This window comes from Pteropus medius, unplaced genomic scaffold (assembly GCF_902729225.1).
Source record: "Pteropus medius unplaced genomic scaffold, Ma_sr-lr_union100, whole genome shotgun sequence".
Taxonomy (NCBI): Eukaryota; Metazoa; Chordata; class Mammalia; order Chiroptera; family Pteropodidae; genus Pteropus; species Pteropus medius.
Window position 1 is genome coordinate 8,065,416 of NW_024349797.1, and position 24,627 is coordinate 8,090,042.

Here is a 24,627-nt window from a genome sequence, read left to right on the forward strand (position 1 = left end):
GCTATCACCTATGTTTAGACAGGTGTAGCACTTCGGGCTATGACCTGATGGCAGAGGACAGACAGAATGAGCAGGAGCCTGAGCAGGAGCATGAGCAGGACAAACCCTCCTTTTCTTCTCGTTGTGACCACAGAATCTGACCTCTCCTAGGGTTCTGCTTCCATCGCTGCACCCTCATTGCTATTTCTGTCACTAACAATATCTTCTCAGAGTTCCTCTGATTTTAAATCATAGAGTAAAATCTGGTATACTTTCATCCACTTTTCATCTTATTGATTATTGTGTCCTAACAATTGAACTATGTAATTACTCTTTTATGTAACCATTTTTCTCTTACTCACTGAAAACTTCCTTACTGGCCCTCATTTTCCCTTACTTTCCAGATGCACCTGAGTTCTAGCTGTATTCACCAACATTATTCTCATTTCATTCTAACCTAAACCACATACCATGGCGAGATAATTTTCCATAAACACCGCTTTCATATTCATATTCAAAAATTTTCAATGGCCGCCTTAGTAAAAAAAAAAATTACAATTCCTATTGACAAAATAGGAACTTATTCTGACAGTTTTACTTCTTGGGGAAGAACTGGGGAAGAAACTTCTGCCTTCTACAGGAAACCCAGTGATTATCTGATTGACAAGACTGAGAAAAGTTCTCTGCTTAGTTAAGACCCAACTTCTTTTTTTATCTTTTTATTTACTGAGTGCTTCTCATATTTATGGTCCCATGCTAAGTGCTGCATAGACAACTTATCCTCTTCTCTTTTATTGTTTTCCAGTGTGGGTAGGAAAATTTTTTTTAACTCCTAAGTTTTTTTAGCTGGTCTCATAATCAAATGAACATGAAATAGATGAACAGGAGAAAATAACTAAGTGTACTACATATGTACATATGGGGTTTCCTAAGAACATGGGACCCCAGGCTATATCAGGCAGTTGAGACTAATATACCATTCTGGACTAAGGAGAAGGAGGCAGGGGACTGGAGTTTCAAAGGGAAAGTAGATTCACAAGCAGATGAGAAAGAGCAAACATTTGGTAAGCAAATTGTGGCTGAGCCACTCACAACAATGGGACACAGAGGGGAGTCTAACAGCCTTTCTTAGCGTCTGCCTATCTGCCATACTTAGATCATTTTATGATGCCAAGGTGCTGCTCCTTTCCTTTAAGCGGGTTTTTCTATCTGAATTCCTTTAGGCATGTTAAAGGGGAGGTTCAAAGACTCTGAGTCCTTTTGTTTCTTAAAAATAATTGGCTTAAAATAATGAATATCCCAAGAAGGCACATTTTGGGGTGGCAAACTCTGCTTCTTCTCACCAGATTTCCACATGAACACACTCTTGCCTTCTCATGAGCTCCCCTACACCCCCTACCCGCCCCCTCCACTGCCTTTGCTTCTTCTTAGACTAGACTTTGGCATCCTTCCGCATCTCACTTGCATTTCATCTTGGCTGAGCCTTCTCTAACCAGGCCATTCTTCATTAATCTTCATTTCTCTCTCTACAGAGCAGTCACAATCTTGCCTTTTAAGTGATTTGTAAGCTTGCTGAGGCCAGAGGCAATGATATAATTCTGTGTATAGGTATATAGCATTGGATAGGTACATAGCACATACAGGTGTATAGCATTGCCACATACTAGCCCTAGATAATTACTTGTTGATTGATATATATTCCTTACTTATAAAGTGTTTTAATAATAAGATTTTCAAAATACTTGTCATCTACTATAAGTTTAACCTTAAACTATCTTAGAGAGAAATATTAAGGAGTTATGTTTATAATCCTATTACACAGAAAATTTACTTCACTCCTCTGCACCTCATCTGTAAAATGGGTATATTAATAATACCCTGTACACTAGATCTGTTCTGAAGTTCAAAATTAATACGCAGGGGAAACAAGTGTTTTCTTCATTATAGAATACTCTACAAACATTATTTCTTCTCGATTGCCTGGCTGAAGCAAAAGAGCAAAGGAAACAAAAAAAATTAGTTTTATTAAGACTAATATTGGAAGCAACTGAAGTGTCCTACAATAGATGATTGGGTAAGGAAGCTGTGGTACATATATACAATGGAAAATTACTAAGCCATAAGAAGAGATGATGTGGTGACAGAAAGAAATCTAACTATGGGAGGTGAACACACAATGTAAATATATATGTACCTTACTGTTAAGTGCACAGCTGAAACTTATTGGATTTTGTTAACCAATGTCACTATAAAAAAATCAATACTTTTTTAAAAAAAGAGATGAAATATTGCCATTTGTGACAACATGGATAGACCTTGAGATAATCATGCTAAGTGAAATATGCCAGAGAGAAAAAGCTGAAAACCACATGATATTGCTTATATGTGGGATATAAACCTAAAAGCAACAAACAAACATGACAAACAGAGACTCATGGACATAGGCAATAGACTAGTGGTTACCAGAGGGTAGAGAGGTAGGAGGGAGGTAGATAGGGTAAAAGTGAAGAGGAATTTTCATTCCAAAGGCTAATCAGCTCTCTCTTCTCCTTCTGTAAATATGCTTGCTGCATGAGCTGTACTCGAAATTGACTAAAGACTCACCTTCTCTTTTTTTGATCTGTCTAAACAACAAATGTAACTATTTTTACCCCCTAGCAGCTCCCCTGCTTTGTAACACTTTGTAACTGCCGGTAACCCATAGCACCCCCTTCTCCTCCTTCCCCGCTTTTGGTAACGAATGGGGTACTGCAACCATAGCGACTCCCGTGCATTGTGATGGTCTGAGGACATATTAACCAATCAGCCTATGCCAAAAAGGGTCTATACAAGGAATGGTGCAACTGAGCTCCCCGCCAGATCTTCAGAGCGCTAGCTCTTCTGGAACTGTTGGCATAATAAACCCGAGTTCTTCAACTCTCCAGGTGCTGCTTGGTTTCTTGCCAGTCTAATTTTGGATCTTTTCTACAACAAAAGGGGTCAAATATGTGGTGTTAGTAAGAAATCTAAATATGGGTGGTGAATACACAGTGTAATATATATATGCCTTACTGTTGAATTGTACACCTGAAACTTACTGGATTTCATTAACCAATGTCACAATAAAAAATAAAAAGACTAATAATACTGCTTTTGTTCCCTTAATTTGAAAGAGTTTAGAGCTGCTAGAGCTCTTGTCTTTAGCCAGCAATGAGTAATTGACAATGTTCTGTGAATGCTCATAGACCTTGACATTTGGGGGAAATTTCAAGTCCCTAAAGCAGTTCTAGAATATAGTGTGAGAAAGCCAAATCCATTTTATCAGCTGGCTACATTGGATGATTAGTAAAAAGGTTGTGAATTCTCCATGTCCTTATCCAGTCTGAGCATAATTTCCCAGTTAAAGTTATGTATTTACTGTACTTGTACAAAATGTAATATTATTTATTAATTCATAGACTTCTTTAATATTTACTCAGCTGTCTGTACTTTGTTCAACTTGTCCATATCAGTGTTCTGGGTCATTTTCATAGATTTCCAAGTTGCAGAAAACCTGTTTGCTCTGCATTATGACACAGCATAAGACCCAATGGAGGTAGATAATAAGTGTCTTTTTATGCAGATAACATTGATGTGACCTTATTTCTTTGAAATGAATCAAGCAATCTGCAATAATTAAGACCCTCCTGAAAGCGTTGAAGACACAAAGCCAGCTTGCTCTTCACTTCAGGATGGAGAGACAATGCCCAGAGTCTTTTCCTGAGAATGGAACGACTGTCACTAATTCCAGTTGACTATATCCTTGCCTGTGCTGTTCTTATGGATTGATATGAGTTGGCAATGTGGGTAGGCTGCCAGCGCTTGTATCAACATATCTGCCAGGGCAGGATTCAGGAGAGGCAGGGAGCAAAAGATTTCCCCTTCGGGGATTAGAGAAGAATGTACCTTCTCTGATATAGATGAAGTGAATTTAAATCATTACTTTTGTGTTTCTTTTTTTATGGATACATGAAAACACAAATCCTCGCACCTTATCTTGAGATAGAACCTGGCATCTCCTCATGTATGTTCTGAGCTCCTTCAGTAAATGGACAATAGCTTTACACCTCATTGCATCACCTATAATTCCAGGATTATATGTGGCAAGTACTTAAGTAGTAATAAAAAAAAATAAGCTTTAAATATTCATGTTACTTTCTATGATTTTCATTAAATGGCATAAAGGTCAGAGCGTAGATCCCAGGTTGTGGAGCCGTGTATTTAAAACATCTAAGCTTTGATGATGAATGGTGTGTGTGTGTGTTCAGGCTCTGTTTACCAAATTTCATCATGAAGTGACGTTTACTTTTACTTTGGAGGTGTATATTCTTTCTGAAAGGTGTTGACATACCAGATAAAGGGAAAGCCAGGATGCCTTTATACCCTGAATAAATGCACGGGCATTTTGGGTCCATTTTCCCATAAATTTATTAAAATTACTGGTTCTGGAGAAAGACTGAATAAAAACTAAATTTCAATAAGAACTTGATTAAGTGAACTTTATAAGATGGAGATAAAAAGATTGGAGATTTTGTCTACAGCCACGCCACCCTGAACAAGCCCGATCTCGTCTGATCTTGGAAGCTAAGCAGGGTTGGGCCTGGTTAGTATTTGGATGGGAGACCACCTAGGAAGATCCGGCGCTATAGGAGTGAAAAAAAAAAAAAAGATTGGAGCTTCCATTTGTCGACTGAAAAATAATATCGACTGGGTGTCTCATCACCAAAGGATTTATTCGGGAAACAGAAAAGGTTAGAACCGAGAGCGTGCAGACATGGCTAGCCACGTGTATCCTCTGGCCTGCCTGCCAGTATGGAGGGGTATTTATATTATTTATATAAGAGAAAAGTATTGTGGCGCGAATGATTCTGAGACCCATGGAGCCAATTGAGATTAATTATGAGCCTTTATTAGCCGGCCGGCGACTGACTCTCTACCACGCAGGGTTAGAGAAGATCGGCCCCGAGCTTCCAGAGGAGGCAGCTTATAAAGCCTCCTACTACATCCTTGAATAAGCAGATTTCAAGAAGCAGAAGTTAGCCGTTAACGTTTTGTACAAAGATAAATGTATCCGGGGAACTCTCAGATCAAACAGGGCCTAGTAGACAGTTTTATTATCTTTACCTTGAAATGTTGCTCTTCTCCTGGGGCTGGCGCCTGGAGATATCACCTCCCTGTAACTGAGTTACTGTTCTCCTTGGGGGCTGGCACCTGGAGATACCACCTCCCTGAAACTGGAGAATTTCCACTTTTACAAAAGAAAGTTAATAGAAGTAGAACTTAGAACCATCGTACTTTATTGTAAACATAGAGTTCTTCCTGTAGGGTTCTTGTGTATAGGGTTTTTGCAATTATGCAGAACGCGAGCTCCAGTTCTTCTCATAGACCTGGTTATGTCTGCTTAAAGTTACGGCTCATCTTTATCACATTAAATTCAGAATACTTGACTCCCGAGTAGATGGGAATGTTGGATAATGAACATCATATAGTCATGAGCTACTTAACAACAGGGAGACGTAGTAATGAGAAATGTGTTGTTAGGTGATTTTGTTGTGTGAAAATCATAGTGTGTACTTACGCAAACCTAGATGGTATAGCCTATACTATAATTGTATGTGCTGTGCTTTTACAAGAGGAAGCACTAGGCTTGTTTACACCAGTATCACCACAAACAGGTAATTTGTAATGTAAACTGTGACAATAGGCTTTGCTTTTTGTAATGCAAATGATGGCTTAAGCTTTGATTGTGGAGGAGGTATCCACTGCAAAGCTGGCATTTCAAGGAGGTATCTGCTTCAAGGAAGGCTATTTCAAAAATAAACACATTGCCAGCCTCAAGGCTAACCAAACATCAGGAAGCCCCAATGAAGTTCCTTTGTTTTGGACATTTTGGTGGATTTCTATAAGTATTTGGGCTACTTGTTTATTTCTCTTCCCCTGCTCTACATTTTCTCTCTAATGTTTTAAATTCAATAAAGAATGAACCCATGAAACCCTAGGCCCCCTGAAAATGAGGGTTTTTATAATTTTGATTTGATTTGTAGCCCTAGTTTTAAAAATCATTTTTTTTTCCTCTGCGCATTTCAGATCTTAGCCATTCTCCTTGATAACTACTAAGCCTTGAAGCTGCAGAAGACAACAGCTGGGTCCTGACTAACAGTTGTAAAGTTTGAGCCTCTGGCAGGCTAAAGATAACATCTGACCTAAATTATGTTTCAGCTCCTGAGCCCTAAGGCTAACGACCCCCTCTGCTGCCTCTCCATGAAACCAGGAACTTCAGAGCTGATCTCAGAGCTGTCCTCAAGATCTGAAGAAATGATTTACTACCCTTACCTTACCTTTGACCAATTAGCTCCTAACATGATTCCCCAAGCCCCTAATCCACGGTGTCTTGTGATTTTGCCCAATGTAAGTTGTTAGTTACCTGTCATGGGGAGCCGAGTCTTTTGGAGCATGAGTTTACCTGAACTCTGGATTGATGTCAGTGCTAATCAATTAATTCCTTTCTCCGCTGTAAACTACTGCTCATTCATCTTTTGGCCAGTGCATGCAAAGCAATGGACTCACATATTGGGGTTTGGTATCGCTGCCAGCTGGACCCCACTAAAAGCAGAACCCCAGGCCGTGCTTTTTCTCTCTCTACCCACAACCTGCTGTGGTTTTATGCCTTGTATGCTCCAGAGCCTGTAAATAATAAACACTTGTCCTTAAATTTTCCTAATGATTATTGCTGCAGGACATCTTGTAATTAACATTGGTTTAGGAATGAGAGAGGTCTGTGGGAAGCTCTCTGGGGCCAGGTGAGTGTCCCCGGGCATTTCTAGCCTTATTGATAGACTGAGACGGGCACAAAACAGTAATGCATTGAACTAAGACTTTATCACTGCTAGATGTCACTAGGTGACAGTCACATATGGGATCTATTGTTAACTGAAACATCATTATGCAGCACTTAACAGTATTCAAAGGATAATTCTTCCTTTATTCATTCAAATGTTTTTGGGACACTATCGATGCCTCTAGGAATATACCTGTAGTTGAACATATTAGTTTTAGTACATATTGCAATGGGGAAGGACAGACACCATGGGTGTCTCAGTAAGGGAGATTTAGAGAAAACTTGTTACACGATTTCAGCTTCGGTTGGACGATTCGTGGAAGGACCCAGGAAAGCCAGGTTTGCTCTAGATTGGACGCCATTAGAAGTACCCCCAATTTCTATAATTTGGTAGAAATCAATCAATAACCCTTATCTTAAGGGAGAAGAGACTAGAATGAGGATAAAGCTATGCTTGGTGAAGAAGTAGAAGTTACTCATTCGGGCCAAGAGATTAAGTGTTCGGTATTTTGTGAGTGGCACAGGAAATTTACTTTTATCTGTGTTTAGAGAAAATTGCAAAACCGCCTTGTTTTGTCTCATTTTATTTTGGTCTCAGAGTAAGCTGTCTGTGGTTGGTATTCTGTGTGATTGTTTGTGTCCAACAGGAAAACATCTACGCCTGGTTTGGAACTCCAGACAAGCTTCCGAATGTCAGGGGCTGCTCTTTATTTTTGTTTCTCAGCACCTACCGTGAGAAACACAAGGTTATTAGTGCTGGGGATTCGATGATCAAAAATCATGGAATTTATATTCCAGCCAGAGGGAGAAAGATAATGAAATAAATAAGCAAATTGTAATATATTAGAAGGTGATAAGTGCTGTAGAGAAAACACAAAAAGCAAAGAAAAGGAATGAGTACTGGGGGGAGGGCGGGGACCATTTAAATTTAAAGCAGGGAAGTCAGGGAAGGCTTCTCTGTTAAACTCACATTAGAGCAGAGACTTAAAGTCATGAGGGAGCCAGCCACAAAGATGTGGGAGGGAAGAGCCTTCCAGGAACAAGGAGCAGCCGGAATAAAGGTTCCAAGGCAAGAGCAGATCTGTTATGTTCTCAGAGCAGCAAGGCGCCCTGTGGCTGCATGAGAAGGTGAGGGACAGGACGGCAGGAGAAGGGGAGCAGGGGAGGTCAGAGACGCGATTGCAGTCAGATGGTTTAGGGATTTTAGGTCCATATTAAGGGCTCGTCAGAATGCTACTTTTTATGAAGCTGAGACTGTTTGAAAGCATGGCTTGGATAATGGCCTGGAGTTTATCTTCTCCTGCACAGGAATGGCCAAATTAATTACACAAACCTCTATATTCATTGTTTAAACATAATGCTAAAGTAACTAGACCCTCACATAGAAAACATCTAAGTAGAAAATTAGCACATGAAAAGTGTTCAACGTTTTTAGTCATCGACGAAATGTAGGAGAAAATCATAATGAAATATCATTTAGTTTCATTAAAATGGATAAACTTTAAAAAGCCTTACAATGTCAAACATTGAGGATGTGGAGCAACTGGAACTCTCAGACACAACTGGTAGGGCTGTAAAAGGTTTTGACTGCTGAGTAAACTTGTTTGACAGTAGTTCCTATGCATATACCTACCCCTGTAAATCAGCATTTTCAATCTTACGTATTTATTCAAGAGCGATGAAATCATATGCCCACAAAATGTCTTATGCAGAAATGTTCATAGTAGCTAAATTTACAATAGAAAAGATCTTGGAACAACTTAAAATGCCCACCTTCTGTTGAATGGGATAAAAAAAAAAAACCTATGGTATATTAATATAATGGAATACTACTCAGCGATTAAAAGGCAAGAATGACTGACATGTGCACATCATGAGGAAATCTCAAAAATACCATGCATAAACACCTAAGTGGCCAACTGTGGTCCAGCAGTTTGATATCTAACTCTTATGTGAAAGATAACTGGAGTAGGGGTGAAGGTCATGTGAAGAACTTTTTATCAGGCTGTCCTTGTTCATTTTTTAAAAAGCAACTTTTTATTTCGAAATATTTTGAGACTCATAAGAAGTTGCAAAAAGATGTTCCTGTTTGTTTTTGATGACTTATTTTACTTCCCTCCCGCCCCCCATACTTATTCCACTCCTGCTGACATTCTGGAAGCCTCCTAGGTTCACTGAGTTGGTTCCTAATTGCGACAACTAGGGTTTACCATGTGTTCATAATGTGCCTAGCACTGTGGTAGCACTTTCCAATTAAGCATCATATTAATAATAGCACGAAGGAGGTACTTTAGTTATTCACATTTTGTGGACAAAGAAACCAAGGCCTAGAACTGTTAAGCGACTTCCCCCAGCTGCACAACTCAGAGTGTGGGAGCTAGTATGTCAACCTGGCACCTGACTTCAGAGACAAGCACAAAAGTGGGAGAGGAAGTCCATCCTTATATCGCAGAACAGCTTAGAGACATCTACGTATTTTATAGAGGTACACATGCAAGGGGAGTGCATGTACACACGTGAGGGAGTGATTTTTGTGCTGAGTCAAGGAATAAAGCCCAAAGCCCAAACAGGATTTCTAAGAAAAGAGAGGGGAGAAAAAAGTAGAGATCGTCTGGCAATAGCATTTTTAACAATTTCTGGGCACTGATTAGTTGGTGACTAAGAAAGAGCTCACCCTGGGTATTTTGTTCTTGAGCAGTCTTGCTGTCAATAAACATTTTCAGGTTTGTTTGTTTTTTTTAGATTCTCCAGAAAGCCTTGGGAGGTTAGCGGGGGAGCATGCGTGACAGGTTCCTCCAATAACGAGGGTAAGGTTCCTATGTCAACTCCTCCATATTAACTAGCCAGTGCCCCACTACTTCCTCAGAATTTCTCACTTGTCAGGCTTAAGAAATGAGTTCATTATTTAACAACAGTTAAGTTCATCTTGAAGTCCTGGCAATTCTTGTCATCTAATGTTTCTTGAAAGTTTTACTTCTACGGTCACTATCCTAGTGATAGCCCTTGTGACTTCATGTCACATAATCTTGTTGATGGGATCATCATCAGACTCATTTTCCACAAACTCTCTTCTCAAGAAGTAATAAGGGTTTTATAAAAGCTTGGGCACTGAATTCAAATTACCTTGCTTGACCACCAAGCATCTTTTCTCTCTCTTCTCTCCATCTCCAATCACATTTTTCTTTATATATATAAAGAAAAATATATATATCTCTCTAATATATATATATTAGACAGCTCAGGCTGACATAACAAAATACCATAGATTGGGTAGCTTATAGAACAGAAATTTATTTCTAACAGTTCCGAAGGCTGGAAGTTCGAGATCAGGTTCCAGCATGGTTGAGATCTGGTGGGACGTCTCTTGCAGATGACTGCTTTTTTTTGCTGTGTCCTCACATGTCAATGAGAGGGATCGAGCAGATTCTCTGGTTCTGCTGTCTTTTCTCATAAGGATGCTAATCCCACCATGAGGGGCTCACCCTCATGAACTCATCTAAACCTAATCACCTCCCAAAGGCTCCACCTCCAAATACCATCACACTCGGAATTAGGGCTTCAACGTGTGGATATGAGGGTGTGTGTAACACAATTCAGTCCATAGCACATACTTTGCGCTTTAGATGCAATTAAAACTGCTTGCACTATCCTGCACATTCCTATATCTTTCCTCTAGCTGAACTGCTTATCCTGATTTTCTGATAATCTTCCTTTTTAAAATCCAATTCTTAATTCTAAGAACCGTACATTCAGTTTAATCTTTTACTGGACTTTCTTCCTTTTCATAAAGTATTCCTGTGTCTTATTTTAGTTTGTAAGTATTTGATCTTAAGCATTTTGCTACATATTTTATTCCAAAATGATAATTGGGTTGTAGTCAGGCAAGTGCCATGTTTTGCAGAATAAATACTGCTATAAAGAGATTCTCTTTATTATGAAAAGATTTTGACAACCTAACTAATGGGCTACTTCTTTTTAGCTCTACAAGACTGCATTAAGCAAGGGAGAAAAAAGAACAGTGAGTCACTTTATTGTGGCGAGATTTAGAATCATAGAATTTTCAAGACTTTATCTCTTATTATATATAGTTCAAAAACTTCATGCCTTAAGAAGTGACCTGTTTGAGATCATATAGCTAGTTAATGGTAGTGATATAGATGCATATCTCTTGATTTCTGGTCAACCGCCTGTTCCACCCGCATGTCCGGGCCACACCTACCTCTCTCGGGGTTTCTATTTCCACCGTAGATGTGGCTGCGGAGGGCATGGGCCATTTCTTCCATGAGATGGCGCGGGGAGAAGCAGGAAGGCGGCCGGGGTCTCTTGAAGATGCAAAACTGGCGTGAAGGCTGTGCAGAGCAGTCCCAAGAGGAGCAGAGAAAAACTCTGCTGTTTATGCTTAACAAATTACAACAAATTTAGCAGCTTAAAACATACATTTGTCATCTTATAGTTTCCATGGGACAGGAGTTCTGGCGTGGCTTGGCTGAGTTCTCTGCTGAGGGTCTCACAAGGCTGCAATTGAGGTATCTGTGACATGGGGTCCTCTTCCAAGTTTACAAGGATATTGGCAGAGTTCAGTTCCTTGAAGCTGTAAAACTCATGGTGGTAAACTGATTGCTTCTTCAAGGCCATTTGTTGTTTCAAATGTCTGGACTGTAAACCTTCTTTTAAAGGGCTCATTCGATTAGGCCAGGCCCTGCCAGGATAATCTCTTTATTAACTTAAAGTCTATTTATCAGGGATCTTATACTTGCGAAAATCCCTTCTCCTTCGCCATATAACGTAACCTAATAATAGGAGTGACATCCATCATATTAGAAGGTTCCGGCCATACTGTAGGCCAGGGGCTAATCTATTGTGTTAATGTTTTAAAGTTAGGGAAAGCAGTATCAGGGAAAACCAAAATCACTTCTTTTTTTTTCTCCTGCAAAAAGCTTTATTGTTTCCATTTGGTCTGCAGCATGGGCGAGGGCTTCAGGGTCGTTAAAAGGTGCCTAGTGGCTGCAGGGAGAGCCTCAGGCAGAACTAGGGGGATGCAGAGGGGCCCCTCAAAAGCATCTGGACTCCAAAGGCTCCAAGTCATGCCTGAGCGTGAGCCTTTTGAAGTGATAGATAGTCGCCCAACCCCCAGCCTGGGGGGCTGGCCAGCCTGCTGAGGTTAGTCAGGTGTCGCCCATCTTCCTGATGAGTTTCACCTTAACTAGGAAGTGGTTCTCCAGGAAGGTGCCCAGATGGGAGTCTGAGCGGACAGGATCCAGGGCGTGCGGATCCGAAAGAGCCTGGTTCAGGTTCTTCTCCAGGGTTATGGCAGCTTCCGTGGCATCCTGGGTTTTTCTCTGCTCCTCTTGGGACTGCTCTGCACAGCCTTCACGCCAGTTTTGTATCTTCAAGAGACCCCGGCCGCCTTCCTGCTTCTTCCCGCGCCATCTCATGGAAGAAATGGCCCACGCCCTCCGCAGCCACATCTACGGTGGAAATAGAAACCCCGAGAGAGGTAGGTGTGGCCCGGACATGTGGGTGGAACAGGCGGTTGACAGCGGCCTCCACCTGACAAATCTGGGAGCTGGTGCTTGCTTGGGCAATAGGGAGCTGTGCTCCAAAACTGGTGTTGGCTGGTCCTGGAGGCTGGGAGGCCGAATGTGGCTGAGAAGATGGTTGGGAAGGTTACGACAGGAAAGGGGCTAGAGGGTGGTGGGGGGCTGGGAGAAGGGGCGCCTCTGGGTCTGTTCTGGCCAAACAGTATTGAAGCAAGAGACAAATCCGTGGGACGGCCCAGCGCTCTGCCAGGTCATTTCTTGCTTGAACAAACACTGATGTATTTCTTTTTAGTTATTTCTTGTTCCTGCTCCCTGTGCCCCTTGTTTTTTTTTTTTTTTTTTTTTATACTTATAGAAAATAGAGCCCCACAGTGCAGAGGTCTTTGAATAATGTTTTGTCATGTAGTTTTGTTGTAACACTGATGAGAAAAAAAAAAAATTCCTGGGGAGGACACCTTCTCCCCATGCCCGCATGGGTTTGTTTCCTCCCACATGCGGGTGAGGTGAACTGGCCTGTCTACACTATCTGGGTCTAAGTGTGGCCGTGTGCGAGTGGCCCAGTGATGGATGCGCGTCCCGTCCAGGGCTGGTTCTCGCCTTGTGCCCTGAGTTGTGAGAGAAAAGAGTCTCTGGCCACCTGAGGCCCTGAACTGGAATCAGTGAGATGGAAAATAATTATCTTGGTTTTATTAATTTTTCCTAAACATATGTGTATTCAGATTCATTTTAGTGTTTTGTATTAGAAGTGTTTTGGCTCCTTATTTAGAAGTTTGGTATATGTTTTTGTGACTATAAATATGTGGTAGGAACTTAAGTCTTGTATATATCAATGAGCTTATGGTAAAATTGGTTTCGTCATACATTGTTTTGCTTAAAGTCGTAATTTCCAAGAACTTAGCACTGAGTTAAGTGAGGACCTCACTAACTGCGTATACAACTAAATTTGACACTTTATTCACTCGATATTATTTTGTAAGGATTTTTACATGCTGTTATATATCACTTCCATAGATATATTTTTTTTCCTTTACTAAAAATGCTTTTCATTGGGGAAAAAATGGAAAGTATAAATTAGCAAAAGGAAAACAACTCGAATTGCAATATTCAGAATTAAGCCCTAATAACATTTTCTGTTATATAACGTCCAGATATATATATATATTTTTTAATCTAGATGTTTCTTGGTATATGCTCACATGTGTATATCAAGGTGGAGAAATTGTTTTTTATCTTACCACTTACCATCCAAATTTCCCTTTGGGGGAAAAGTCACATGGTTTAAGAAAAATATTTTGATAACCCCTTGGAGTATAAGATTAGATCTTGAGTTTCAGAATACTGGATCTTGAGTTTCAGAATATTGGATAATGTCAAAATTTCTCAGAAACGGGGAAGCTACTCTGTAAACTAGAGAAGGATTTGGAACATGTAGGAAAGGTGGGAGCGGAGAGCAAAGGGAGGGAGAGAGGAGAGGCAAAAGGGATGAAGAGATGCTGGGCACCGTGGAATGTGACTGCTGATGTCCCTTTCCTCAGCTCAGCTTTCATTACATCTGCTAAAATTTTGAATTCTTGGTGTGAAGCAATTTGTGGTAATGCAGAGTTTCTTAACCTTGGCACTATTGATGTTTTGGTGGTGGATAATTCTTTGTCATGGAAGCCCATGCATTGAAGAGAGTTTATTAGCATCCCTGACCTCTACCTGCTAGATGCCGATGGCAGGCCCTCCCCCCACAAGTTGTGACAACTAAATGAATCTCTAGACATTGCTAAATATGGGGTGCCAAATCAGCCCCTGCTGAGGATCACTGTTGTGGTGGAAATGGTAGAATGGGCTGAATTTTGTGTTGGGGATTACATTGGCTTTGTAATATACCAACTTGTCCTGGCTGAACTGCATTCCTCAGAATTCCCTTTCCTGGGTTATGAGATTTTTGTGGGAGATTTGGAAGGTGCAAGGGTAGCAGCAGCTCCTATATTGTGTAGCCCACACACATTCTTGCTGATCTGCTGATTCGCCCCACTGATGTGAAGCAACAGCTGGACTTGCAATTCTTCCTTCCTTGAATCCTTCAGCATCTCCAACTCTGGATATCTTAAGCTTCACAAAGAAAAACTCTGGCTTCTGTAGGACACTAGTGTCATTATATTAATTTGCTGCCATAACAAAATACTGGGCGGATTAAACAACAAAAATTAATTTTCTCACAGTTCTGAAGGTTAGAAGTCCGAGATCAAGCAAGGCATTGGCAGGGTTAGTTTCTTCTGAGGCCTCTTTCTCCTTGGCCTATAGATGGTAGCTTCTCTCTGTGTCTTCACATGGGCGTCCCTCTGTGTGTCTGCTTGTGTTCTGGTTTCCTCTTCTTATAAAGGTACCAGCCACACTGGATTAGAGCATGTCTTAATGACCTAATTTTAACTTAATTATCTCTTTAAAGACATTATCTCCAAATACAGTCAAATTCTGAGGTACAGGGGTATATTAGTTGGGATTCTCTAGAAAAACAGAACCAATAGAGTATATATGTTTTATAGATATCCTATTTGTTATATATTTTATATTATACTATATATTATATATGTTATGCATAACATAATATGTGTGTATTGTGTATATGTACTCTATATGTAATATGTACAATTCCTTATAATAGTATGAAGAATTGGCTCGTGCAGTTAAGGAGGCTGAGAAGTCCCAGGGTCTGCTGTCTGCATGCTGGAGAACCAGGAAAGCCAATAGTGCAATTGTGTTCTGTGTTCGAAAGCCTGAGAACTAGGCGAGCTAATGGTATATATCTTAAGGCCAAGGTCAGGAGAAGACTGATGTTGCAGCTCACGCAGGAAGACAAGCAGGGAGTGAATCTCCCTTTTGCTGCTTTTTGTTGTGTCCACACTGGGGAGGGCTGGCTGTTTTACTGAACCTACCCATTGAAATGCTAATCTCATCCAGAAACACCCTCACCCACACACCCAGAAGTAGTGTTTAATTTGGGCACCCCGTGGCCCAGTCAAGTTGATACATAAAATTAGCCATCATGAGGGAGTCAGGACTTCAAAAGAAGAATTTGTTGAGAACATAATTTAGCCTATAACAATCATCAAGGTCAGAGACCCAGAGGCCACAAGAACTGACGTGGTTCTTTCGTTTGTCCTCGTGGGTTTCAGCATGTCCTTCGCTCCCCACCTGACATCATCTTCCCTTCCTGCCTCTCTGACATCAGATGCAAAGACAGAGTACTTAATAAATTCCCACAATTGTATAAGGTCAAATCTTTGTAACAAATATATAGTCAGGGTAAATGCTCATCTTTGAAAACTGCTTCTCTGATCGAACACTGACAGATACAGTAGGTCAAAGGCAAAACACCAGAAAGACAGAGCATTTAGGACAAGGGGACACAAACACAGGTCCACCCTCTTCTGCCACCTCCCACCCTCAGGAAGGAGCTTGAAAAGGAGCTTCACACTTCAACAGGGTCTAAAATTAGAGAGGTCAAAGAAATTTCAACTAAAGCTCATAAATAGGGCTTACCACCTGTGATTTTGTTTACACAAATAAATGCATAAACAATTTTAATGGCTGTATGTTTTGCCATTGAGTGGCTGTTCAGTATTTAGCTATTATGTTGAGGTTGGATATTTAAGTTGTTTGACTTCCCTCCATTATAAATAATGCTTTGATTAATTTATGTGTGTTTTCTTCCCTTACTTTATTACTCATTAAATTAATGGCCTCATTTTGAATTTTCTATTCTTGAGAGTGATCATTTGCTTCATTACGTTTATCTGTACTTTATTTTTGTTTGTTTTAGCATCAAAATTTGAAACCATTTATATTAAATCTAGACATTTTCCATTATTTCTATAAATATTGTGCTTTTAGTGGAACAAAAAGCGTCACTATGCTTGGCAAACTTTGCTACATAGTGTCACCGTTTTAAGAACATCACAGTAAGAATGTCAACTGGCAGTTACTTATCTTTATTGAATATTATTAATTACTCTTTATTCATCCTTTTTTTCAGTTCTGGTAATTGCATTTGTGCTTTTTCTGTGTGCAAATTATGTTTTGTGATGCGTAATTGTATCTTCATTTGGTAAAGCATATGAGGTTGTAGGAATTTCATCTGACCTTTCCACATCGTGAATTGATGAAAATAATTTGCCAATTTTCGTTTTTAAAATAGCAATGAGATCTTCATTAAATAAAGAATATATCATGAATTGGTCAGGAATTTTGTGAGTCATGCTTGAGAAATTTGCTCATTTTCTTTGTTTCTAGTTTAAACATATTTAAACAATATGCCTCTTTGAAGAACTAATTTTCTTTTTGAGTTCCACTTTCATGTATTTTATTTCCATCATGATTTCAATTATCTAAAGCATTAGACAATAGAACTCAAAGTGTACACAATTTGGACACATTTTTATCAAAAATATAAATGAAAATAAACTTAAAAATAAAAAATCGTTAATATACATACTTTCATGAATTACTTTTCTTTTTAAATATTCAAAATTATATGTTAAAATAAAGGTAAGATATAAATGATAATGAATATAAACTTTTGAAATAGAAGTCAAAGTTGATATATTTTAATTTAATTCTTAAAAATTTAAATCACATTAAATATTTTACAAAAATAAAATTATTTGCAATTTCAGCATTAAATGTCCATCTAACTGCCATTCTAATCAATGTAAAGAATCAGTATCAAGCTATACCTGTTATGTCTAAACCAATGTCTAGAACTTTAAGAGTAATATAAATTATTAAAAATTGCAAAATGTCCCTTCATTGCCATGTGAAACTGCTGTGAACATTATGAAATTTGTGAGAATCTCCAGAACTGTAAATTGGAATATGAAGTCAATCAAGAAAAAGGGATGCTTGGCACTACTGGGAAACTATGGTTTATTTTGAAAGGATCTGTCTTAGTCTGGTCAAGCTACTTTAACAAAATACCATAGTGGTTTATGAACAATAGAAATTTAATGCTCATAGTTCTGGAGGCTGGAAGTCCAAGATCAGGATGCCAGGATGGTTGGGTTCTGCTAAGGACCCTCTTGTGGGTTGTGGACTGCACACGTCCAGTGTCCTCACTTGGCCGCAGGGATGAGAGCTTTCTTGGACCTCTTTTATAAGGACACTAATCCCATCACAGGGGCAGAGCTCCTGCCAATCACTTGCCAAACCCCCTACTTCCTAACACCGTTACCTTGGAGGTTAGGATTTCAACATGTGAATTTTGAGGGGATACAAACAATCAGACCATAGCAGAATTGATTACATTTATGCTCTCTGAGAGGAATAAATTAGTTTTTTTGTCTTTTCCAAAGCAGTGTCTATTTCCAATACTGGCAGCAGAGCATTACAAAGCTTTTCAGGGGCATTACAAAGCTTTTCAGAGCATCTGTACACAATTGTCTTCGGTTTCAAGGGCTTGGGGCAGTAGATATACAGAATCATTTCCGCAGCCTGGATGGTGTTAGTCATGAGTGATGTTTAGGTTGCAGTTTGCACTGAGCCAGACTGCATCTTCGGTGCTTGCATACACCTGTGTGTGTACCCTAAAATATAGGGTCCAGGGCAGATTCCCATTTGCTTAAAATGTGGCATTACCGATACCTGACATCAGAGCAGTATAGGTAGAAGAATATATTTAGAGTTAAGAATTCATTTTGCCTTTTTAAAAAATTTATTTAAAGAATTGTTATTAAATACAAACATGGGCTTAAATTCTTATAATGGCCACAAAACAAGTAACCCCCAAAACTCCCACCAGAAAACTTAAACCTCTAAAATATTGTCTAGTGAGGGATAATCATAGTTTTTTTCCCCCCAGACTATGCATTGTTTTTTATAGCTCAGAATGTACATGTAATTCAAAAAATACTCATCCAAAAATGAAAGAGCTGTGCATAATATCACAGGTTGCGTCTTCCTGTGTGGGATAACAGAAAAACTATGTATCAGTCTCTGTCTACAGTTCCTAACAGGAAGCTCTCACAGCCCTTGTAATTTCCTGGGTAATAGGAGTTTGCTTATTTATTTATTTATTTATTTATTTATTTATTTATTATTTTTTTCACCCCTACAGCACCTGGTCTTCCTAGGTGGTCTCCCATCCAAGTATTAACCAGGCAAGACCCTGCTTAGCTTCCGAGATCAGAAGAGATTGGGCATGTTCAGGGTGGTATGGCTGTAGATGATAGGAGTTTGTTTTCTCCTAACAACTCTGGATGTGTTGCAGGAAGTGACACCCAACGGAGGAAATTGGACTCTCAGACAACTTTTTTAGAGGAAGGAGAATTTATTGCAGGTGGAGCGCGTGGGGTTAACACCATTATGCACGAGTTCACTTTGGTTAGATTACAGTTTATATACCTCTGCAGTGTTCATGCAAGGTGTGTGTGATTCCTTTGTCTGAGGTTTCACATGTGCCTCATGACTCAGAATGGGGAGGGGAGGCTTCGGGTGGGGCCTGCAAGGGGGAAGGATTTTCTAGTCCACTGGTCTTACAGGCCATTTGTCTTGTGACCTTGGTGTTATTGGCACTGTTACAGGATTCTCGAACAGAGAGACGGGACACTGAGGCTATAAGAAGGAAGCAGCACTTATTAATGCTGGTAACTGTGGATTCCTATTCAAAGGCTGAGCCCCAATTGTAACATAATAGGCAGTTTTATACAGTCTTGTTATTCCTACATAGCTACAGAGATAAGGAAGAACATTAGTTGGTTGGAAAGCCATGAATCAACAGATGTGAGCTGGAGAGTCCTTGAGGTGGGAGAAGTAGCTATGGGAAAACATATTTGCTGGAGAGTCCTGGAATGGGGAGAGGGCAGTCAGGAATGGACTTTAACCGGCTGAGTCGGTCATCTCTGCAAGCCCTTTGCTTTGCATTTTTCAGATGCCTCCTCGCCTCTCTTAGGTGGGCTCCTGGATGGGGACTGGTCACCAGAAAGACCAGGCCATGATTAGAAGCTTGGAATTTTCAGCCATATCCTCCCTCTGCCCCCACCCTCCCCCATTCTCCGGAGAGGGCAGAGGGGCTGGGAATGGACTGAATGACTGATCATGCCTATGTGATGCAGACTCCATAAAAAGCCCTAAAATATGGGATTTGATGAACACATAGAGATGCCGGGGGAGTGGCACATCCACCCCTTCCCACATACCTTGCGCTATGCATCCTTCCATCTGGATGTTCATCTGTATCCTTCATTGTATCCTTTTATAGTAAACTGGTAAGCAGAAGTAAGCAGTCTTCCTGAGTTCTGTGAGCAAATTAATTAAATCCGAGGAGGAGGTCATCGTGGGAACCTCTGATTTACAGCTGATTTATCAGAGGCACAGGTGACAACCTGGACTTTCTGTTGGCATCTGAAGTGGGAGGGTGGGAATCTTGTGGGACTGAGCCCTTCACCTGTGGGATTTGACTCTATATTCAGGTACGAGAGTGTCGGAATCGAGTTAGGTTGTAGGCATTGCAGCTGGTGTGGCAGAGTTGCCTGGTGTGACTGTGGTAGTCACAGGGTAGACGCACAGGAGGAAGACTGAGCGTTTTCTTTCACACTTTATTATACTCCATGGCACTTATCCCAATTTGTAGTTAATTTTTAATATATATTCTCCATTTAACATTTGTTTTCCTTGTTGAGGTTTGAGGAGGATAATAAATCCCACCTTTTTCCTTCTCTGGCTTCAGAGTCATTAAGAAATAAGACACAGGAGTTGGACAGAGATAAAAACAGCATTATTATTGATAACATGACTCTGGCAACTCTGCTTGCCGCCGATGTTTATGACTCGCTCAAAGATAGGTGCCTTAGTTTTGCAAGTTTAACTATGTCCTGGGAGATCACGTGTAATATCACAACCCCCTATTCCCTGCTTTTTTTCAAGAGATATTGTAAACATTCCTAGAGAGTAAAAAGAAAAATTAATTGCAATCTTTTAATGAAAAAAAAATTGCCATATGGCATGCCGAGAGAAAAGACATAGGGGCACCGCACAAACAGCAGGACAGGTTTGGGGAGACGTTGGGTAGAGTGCGTGCACAGCGCCTGAACATATGTAGAAACAGAATATAGGGCTGTTCTTTCTCAGAGTGTGGGGCAGAGGGTGATGGAGATAGCTATGTAAGCATAAAAATCACCCAAGATTCCAGAGTTCCTGAGCCTGCAGGCATCCTAGAATCTCTGGCTTAAAAGAGACCTCAGTTTTCATTCCTTTGAAGAGGATGGCTTGAGAGAGTTAGTGAGATTGTGTGAGGTTGCTGGGGCCCTGGGCTGGGAGAGAGATAAGAAGGGAGTGGATGGAAGTAAATGAGAATAACTCAGAATGAATGTTTAGACAGAGTAGAAACTGTATATATTCACCAAAAGTAAGCAAACAAAGCCAGGTCAATGCTTAAGAGTGAGACTGTGGACTTGGAAGACTCAGCCATGGCAGGGCCCAGGAGGTGACCAGGTGGAAGTGAGCCTGCCAGCTGTATTCACGGAAGGTAAATTAGAGGAAGGAGCTGTAGGGAGCTGTGAGGGGTTTGCCTGGCATACAGATGAGGCAAAAAAATAAAAATGCATTCCTCTAACAAAATTGGAGAAGCTTGGGATTCTACAGCACACCAGCAGCGTTGCTGCTAGTAGAACAAACAGCTTGTACTCAAATGGGAGCTGAGTAAAAAGCCATCGCTAGAAGGAATGTAAACAGAAGCTTGCCAGTTAGGCCTGAAGGTCAGGCTGCCTGCAGAAGAGCGTTTCATGTGTTGAAACATTGATTGGAATTCAACCTTATATGGAGTTTTACATGTTCAGTTGCATTTACTCTAAAACAAGGGCATCTCTATACACAAACCAAAATGACCCAAATAAGGCAGGTGCTATGAGGCTCAGGCAGCGGCTAAGTAAGCCATTCTGTCCACACTGGGCATCCCACTCATTCCTTGTTTATTTTTTTCATTTTACTTTAGATTACATTTTTACCAGGACTATAGTAGGAAATCTAATATATCCAACCATAGGGATGGAGTGGCCTTTAAAAATGTAGGTAGTAGCCAAACAAATTTTACATGTTTTGTGCAGTTTTGCAGGCAGGTACGTAGGAAGGTAGCACTGGTTTGCAAATATGCAGCTCCTGAAACATTTGATTTTGGAGACTAAGGGATGACCTCAGATGGCAGTTTACTTTTACTTTTTTTAAAGGAAAGTTTAGAGCTAGATCAGTTCTTTGATATCATCTAGTTTTAGAAAAGATCACAGACCTGTAAAGGGCCAGAGCTTTGCCTAAGATGATAACACCTACCTAGCTGTCAACCAAGATTCTGGTAACCCAAAAGCATGTTCCGATGACACTGGAATATGGGGAATCTGTGTCTGTGGGGTATAGGTGACATGATGAGCAGCAGGGTCTGTGAGGGGGGGCCCTCCAATGCCATGCATAAGTCCTATGGGAATCTCTACTCCCCTGACACCCAAGGGGAGAGCACCTAGAATGATCAATGAGCCCTACCTGAATTCACTTCCTTTCTTGACTGTGCTTCCTACTGTCACATCTTGGCCTCTGGCTGCCTGCAGTGACCAGCTAGCTAGGAGAACACAGAGACTTTTCTATTTTTTTTTGTAGCAATTTCTCAGGAAGAAAGATTTACTTGCTAGCTAGTGACACTGGGGGATTCAGCTTTGGAGATGCAGACATCAGATGTGAGAAGAGAAAGGTCAGTGCATCTTGCAATTGGTCAGTTAAGTCTGCAAGACTGACCTGTCCTTTTCTCATGGCCACTTTTTAGTGTGGGGGAAGGGAGAATCCACCTCTTTCTGTCTTGGTTCCTATGACTGGTTGAATAATTAAAATGACATAAGGCAGATTAACAGGAGAAAGTCAAGTTTTAACACGTATGCATGGGGAATTCATAGAAGCATGAGAAATTCCAAAGACAATAAGGCAGAATGAGGTATGCATGTCATTTCGGACTAGGGAGAAAGAGGTAGGGGTCTGGGACTTCAAAAGGAAGTGAGGCAATTCTCAAGGAGGTGGGTGACTGTTTATAAACAAATGTTTGCTTGGCCCTAGAGACAGTAGGTCACAGAGAGGACAAGATGACTGATCAAATGGGCCTTGCTAGGTTCCTCTCTGCTTCTTACCCCTAGTTCAGATTATACCGTGGTTATCTATGGCGATGCTTCTTTCTAGAACAGACCTATCTTAAATTCTTTCAGCTTTAGGCAGTTTGGGGGATTCTTCCTGAATCTTTTGTTTCTAAAAAATAAAATAATTCTTATGCCAGAGAGACACATTTTGAGGTGGCAAGTTTTGCTTTCCTACATCAGGCAGAAATGTCCTCTTAGGGTTTAACTCACAATCAAAGCCATACCTCCTCAAGGCCTCTCAGCCTTCAGAAAGCTGCTCACCTACTGTGAATTACTCTCCTCCAATATAAGAGACAGATACCTAGGAAAGTCCAAGGCCTGAGGGCTAAAGGGAGAATATAAAACAATGATATCAGCTTCCCTTCCATATCAAACCCAACCCCAAACAATGCTAAGCCAGTCCACATAGCATTATTCAACAGATCTTTGTTGAGTGAATGCATAAATTTGCGGTAACAAATAGAAGATTGAGATTTCAGAACACGGTGGGGCATGTTTAACATTGATTCTCTGATCTCAGAGAAAAGAAAACAGAAAGGTAATTTTTTTCTAATTTCAATCAGAATATTTTGGAGATAAAAGAGACCTTAGTGATTATTCGGTTTCCTTGTTGTTGTATAAATAGAAATGTAATGACTTGCATTTCTCGCTGCCCAGAACCTTGTTGAGTGAATGAATAAATTTGGTTCAATAACATATACTCGAATATTTTCATTTTTGAATTGAATAGAATATTGATCAGATAGATACCCAAACTACTCTTTCCTCAAGTTTCCTATTCTTTGAACAAGTTTCTTGAATGTTTGGCTGTGGAGTGGCTCATTAAGCTTTGGGGTCTTTATGCTCTAATCCTGAGTCCTGCCATTCTGAAGTGGGCCCCTTGACAGTTACAAAAAACTGCCTGAGGTTTGGATTTACAAATATTGACAATTTTGCCAGAGCCATCTAGATGAATGCAACAAAAAAACACAGGGCAAGTCTCCCCCGTCCTCCTTTTTTTTTTAAAGCTATTATATTCTACTCTTAAGTAATTTAGATAATCTAAATGCCAGTATTCGAGGCCCATGCTTCAAAACACCACGCAGTGAATAGATGCAGGATTTTGATTCAGTTCCAGCTCTTAGAGAGGTGAAGGGAAAAGCAGCAAATGGGTTGTGGGGCTTTAGGTAAAAAACTCAAACCTTTGGAGCATCACTGCAGCTCGAATTGTGTCTGGCACATTGTAGGTTCCAGATAAATATTGTCGAGTGATGAATGCATGTATCTGTAAAAAGAAGGTGCTTAAATGCTTTAAAATAATGACCTAAAAATGTGTCAGAACAATCCTAAACTTTGCCTAGCTTGATCATGTTCAGCTTGAGTGTAATCAAGGGAACATGTGTGCATGGCAGGTGCTCAACACGTTTTATATATATATACACACACACACACACACATATGTGTATATATATATCAAAATATCATTAATAATAATTTATATGATATAGTGGAAAACATATGGGCTTTGGAATCAGACACACAACACACCTGGGTTTGAGTCCCAGCTCTTTCACTTACCCCTTGTAGAATGAACTTGGGCATGTTAGCCTGTCTGAGCCTCAGTTTTCTCGTCTGTAATATGAGGATATTAGTAGTATCCTTGAAAGTAGGGTTATGAAGATTAAAGGATGTAAGTAACATCTGTAAAGTTTGCAAAGTCACAGATATGATCAGTGCACATTTATTATTAGTATTAGTACGAAAAGTTTTCCCTCTAAATGTTTCAGATGCTGCTATGGCATTTCAACACGAGAGGGCAGCATGACCACACTCTTTGGAACCTGCCGTTCTCCCTACACAGATGGCTCTCAGCATCCAACACAGCGTTACCCTGGTTTTGTGAGTGTAATGCAACATTTAAAGGCCTAAACAGCTTAGCATAATATTTTAAAAGTGGCAGATTCTAACCTCCAGGCTTCTAGTCAACTGGGTATTGATAGGAATGATCAATTAAGTATTCTACATTCCAGATGTTGAGAATATTTTTGCAATTAGAAATCAGCTGGATCTGAATTTTTACGTCTCGAAAATTAGGCCAAGTTATCTAAAAGCATCAGGCTGT

At 40.2% G+C, this 24,627-nt stretch overlaps 3 pseudogenes; 1 reads left to right on the forward strand and 2 right to left on the reverse strand.

The window, feature by feature from the left end:
* Nucleotides 1-4,530: 4,530 nt before the first annotated feature.
* On the forward strand, nt 4,531-4,649 carry LOC120619855 (uncharacterized; annotated as a pseudogene).
* Nucleotides 4,650-11,886: 7,237 nt separating this feature from the next.
* On the reverse strand, nt 11,887-24,107 carry LOC120619769 (ferritin light chain-like; annotated as a pseudogene).
* LOC120619858 (uncharacterized) lies at nt 18,467-18,585 on the reverse strand (annotated as a pseudogene).
* Nucleotides 24,108-24,627: the final 520 nt, after the last annotated feature.